We start from the raw sequence: 4,484 nt of genomic DNA, 5'->3' as shown, positions 1-4,484 counted from the left end.
TCACAGATAAAAAAGAGAAAATTTACCCACAGTCGGTTTACGTTCATGCCAATATAAACCGATTATGGATAATCGGTTGATTTTCATGTCCATATAAACCGATTCTGGGTAGAAGCTAGTTTCAAAAAATCTCTGTATGTTTTTGAGGTTACAATCGGTATATGTTTTTGACAACATATACCGATTCTGAGTTGGTGTTCTTCAAAAAATTTCAAATTTTCAAATTTTTTCATGTTCAATGATTAATTAACACAAGTTAATTTCACATCTAACACTATACTTTACCCCTAATCACCCGAATTAAAACTAATTAATCATGAATAAATGAGTCATTAAGAAAATAGTTGGTTAAGGAGTTTCTATGAATTATTTTTTAATAATCCTATTTTGTCGTGTAGTTATAGGCCCCAATTAAATGACATAGACCTCAATTTAGCCGGGCAAAATAGCCGGTCAAAAGAAATAAAGAGAAATCAATACAGAATAATGGTAAGGAGAAAGACCATTTATACTTGACAAACCACACAAGCAACTCACGCAAGCACACACAGATAACTCACACAATCACACATGACAATGACTAATTCACAGTCCACACAAATGGTAAAATTATTATCTCTCTAGTCGCTACCCAGTAAAGGGCAGAATGATATTGACATAGCGATGGAAGCTCCACGCCATGTCTCGTCGTTTATTTAAGTGCCTAGGAATTCTCAGTAATGCTAATGACTAATGTAGAGGAAATCAGTCCTCCGTCATAATAGTCATTCCTTCATCGCCTGAAAGAAAACGAGAAAACCAGAGGGCAGATGATTTGGGGTACCGGCAGAGTCCATTCTTGTAATCGACATAAACAATACCAAAACGCTTGGTGTAGCCTTCAGACCATTCAAAGTTGTCCATGAAAGACCATGCGAAGTACCCCCTCACATCGGCACCATCCCTGTCCATGTAAACGCTCAGTTTAGATAGTTCTTTCTAAGCGACAGACAAGTGCATAATAAAAGGAGAGGGATTAGTAAGGGCATATATATACTTGATTGCTTGGGCTAATGCAGCAATGTACGCCTTGTAGTACCCAACTCTCTTTTATCATCCAGCATCTTATGGAGAAGAGTTTCTGGATCTTCTTCGTCATCCATTCCTATAAATTGCATGAAATGTACGTGAGAGTTAGTTAGTACTGGATATCAACAGATTAGCATAGTAATTAAATACATAAATCCCAAAACCCTTCTTCACCAATGAATAATGTGTTATCTGTCCATACCATTCTCAGTAATGTATATCTTGGGGTTCTGATATTCTCTGCAACATAATTCAGTAGATTACGCAACCCCCAAGCAACTATGTAAAGCCAATCGGATGCAGCCTGGCATACAGGACATTTTCAACTAAATTAAACTCGAACGTAAGTTTGATTGCATGTGTTTGAGAGAAACTAGTCAGATATTATCAATACCTTATCACCAATAGCCTCACCCCTGGATTTAACTGATCATAAGAAGGAAGTTAGAAAACGGAGCTTATATAGATATAAAACATAAATATTTACTAAAGAAGTGTTATACCAATTCTTTCGATTTGTTGATCTTTTTTAAAATGCCCAGGGTCAGGGCTTGTTGCTGCATGAGCAATGAACCTTGATGTATACTGATTAATACCCAGAAAGTCTATCGAGTAGCTTAACAATTCTCTATCTTCATCTGTGAATCTTGGAAGACGATCTCCAAGCCTCTCACGCATGGTTTTAGGATAGTCCCGAAATATATTGGATCCAAAAACCATCCAAATGTAAAATCTAACGTCTTGCAGCAGCATTTTTATCCTCCTCCTTACCGGGAAAAGCCTCTGCCCATTCACAATCAAGTGCTATGCCTATTTCACCGCCTTGCTGAGCCTACAATACAGGTATAAGATGTAAATTATGAACAAGAGGAATCGTGAAATTGATGAAAACTGTTAGCAAGGCTGACTCCAACAAGATATCGAGACAATATCTAGTACTCTAATCATATATATCAATGATATTAATCCTTAGTTGAATGAACAAAAGTTACTTTTAGAGTGTTCCTTGGTTCAGTCATGTCATAAAAGCCCACATAGAAATATATTTTAGACATTCAACAGAAAATATACAAGCACATATCGAAAAGATAACCTGAAACTTGTTTTTGTAAATGGAAACAGCCGCTGCATGAGCCAGAAGTTGATGGTGTGTAACCAAATAAGGTTCTGTAGAAGGATTTTCACTTCTCCCGGAGCATGTGTCCCAACATCGTATCCATGTACCGAAGTTGAACAAAGTTCGTTTAATGTGATCCAATGTTTTACTCTATCCCCAAAATTCGCGAAGCAAGTCTCAGCATATATTGCGAAATATTTTCTGGATGATTCCCAAATAAAGTATGTCATCCACTCATTAGTTTAAAGATGCACAGAAATGGATTGTGAATCAGCCATATGATGTTTTTTCATCAAACTTACACAATTTCGTCGGATAACCATCCTCCGATTGATTCTTGAAGATAGTTAGGTAGATCCCAATGGTATAATGTTAAGTACGGCTGCATACCTGCAGAACATATAATTCAACTAAGTAGTGTATCATAAATAAAAGGGACAACCTAGGTATAAACAATGACCTTTATCAAGCAGAGCATCAATGAGATTGTTGTAGTAGGCAATTCCTTCCTCATTGACTTTCGTTCCCAAACCATCTGCGCTCATAGAAAGAGAGCAAGATTATTCTTCAACTGCACACTTATCATAAGACAACGATAAGCAGCAATTGAATTTGATAGGATAGCACTTAGCAGAATACCAGGGAAAATACGAGGCCATGATACAGAAAATCGGTAGGCATCAAATCCCAGCTTGGACATAAGTTCGACATCTTCCTATATATATAAAAGGCAAACATGCTTGTTATTAGCATCTTAAAGATAACATTTTATCGCAAAGTTGAACAAGTACGTACCAAATCCTAGAGAAAATTTACTACCTTGTAGCGGTGATATTGATCTGCAGCAATGTCTCCATTACTTCCATCTACGATTTTTCCTGATACAATATTCAAGGTCGATTCCGTTAAAAAAACTCTACCAACATTGCTGCCAAGTGTGCAAGGATCTAACAATAACTAGACACAGACGGTCTCAAATGTGTTTGAAATGGTCTGACGCACCTTCTTTGCGTGCAAAAACATCCCAAATACTCTCACCCCTGCCACCTTCATTAACTGCTCCTTCAACCTATAAAAACACCAAACTTTCATCAACATCTAAAATTTCCTGATCCAAATTCAAATCTGGATTGAACAAATGTTCTCTAACAAAAGGTGATTTAAAAGTATCCAAGTCCATTAGAGATCTGGGGTTGGACTCTCTCTTTTTTTTACAAAAAATGTAAATCTCAACTATTTTCTATCAGCGCAACAAAGTTATATAACTTTCCTCGTCTAATAATTATTGAATGAATAACAAAAACCATCATAAAAATATTAAATTTAGGCTGAAATAAAGAAAATGAAGGATACTTTCACATTTTTATTCTCACACTTTTAAGTCATTTTTATGAATAAAAACCAAATGGTAACGGATTTAAAGCTAATATATTAGGGATATGTTTCTCTCACAGAGCTCTGCGTATTACCGAAAATGAGCGTATGGGTTAGACTCAAAAAGTTAATTTTTCCCTCTTTTCTTGAATGGGATGTTAGTACGTGGTTACCTGATAAGCAGAAGTTGAAACACCAAACACAAAGTTAGGAGGGAAATCCTGGCGTGAAACTACAATAGGAATTTCTTCATCCATGAAATTTGTTGCCATTTTTTGTTTTTGATGGAAGAAAATGTGATGAGTGAAAAAGAGTGATGAGAAATGTAGAATATATATTGTGGGAGGAGGAAGAGCAGTTGAGGTGTTTTGGGGAGGAGGAAGAGCAGTTGAGGAGTTGTGTGGAGGAGGAAGGAACAGCATTCGAGTTGTAGGGAGCAAAGAAGGAAGAGCAGTTGATTTGCGGGGTTTTTGAGACGAGTTAATGTTGGGGTTATGCCCAAAAATAATAGTTTGACATTACATTTTAAATATTATTTAACAGTTCACTTTAAACATGCTTTGTGAGATGTGGTCAAATATATTAGTTGTAATTTATACAATGGAGATATATATATTGGTGACATTTAGTTCGTAATCTATGTGGAATCATTTTTATTGATTAGATTATAACTTGCTATGATTATTACGTACGTATTATGATAAATCTCATCATAGAAGTGGAGACTTCTAAATCTAGCAGGTTGATGTAATTGGATTATGTCGAACCAGTCGGTTATTTCTGTTCGTAATTTATCAGCTTGTGAATAGATTTAAGTTACTACTTTACATAAGTTCTTAATTCTGAGAATATGTATATACGCTACGTGTATTTCCGGGCATCTTGTCTTACCAAGCAGTGAGGTCATTTTTGGATCCAATATCTG

The 4,484-nt window shown here is 35.9% G+C and overlaps 1 pseudogene; it reads right to left on the bottom strand.

The window, feature by feature from the left end:
• Window positions 1-427: 427 nt before the first annotated feature.
• On the bottom strand, window positions 428-3,886 carry LOC113344248 (annotated as a pseudogene).
• Between the last annotated feature and the right edge of the window lie 598 nt (window positions 3,887-4,484).

The sequence above is a fragment of the Papaver somniferum genome, unplaced genomic scaffold (genome assembly GCF_003573695.1).
Source record: "Papaver somniferum cultivar HN1 unplaced genomic scaffold, ASM357369v1 unplaced-scaffold_75, whole genome shotgun sequence".
Classification (NCBI taxonomy): Eukaryota; Viridiplantae; Streptophyta; class Magnoliopsida; order Ranunculales; family Papaveraceae; genus Papaver; species Papaver somniferum.
This window is presented reverse-complemented; position numbering and strand designations above follow the sequence as displayed.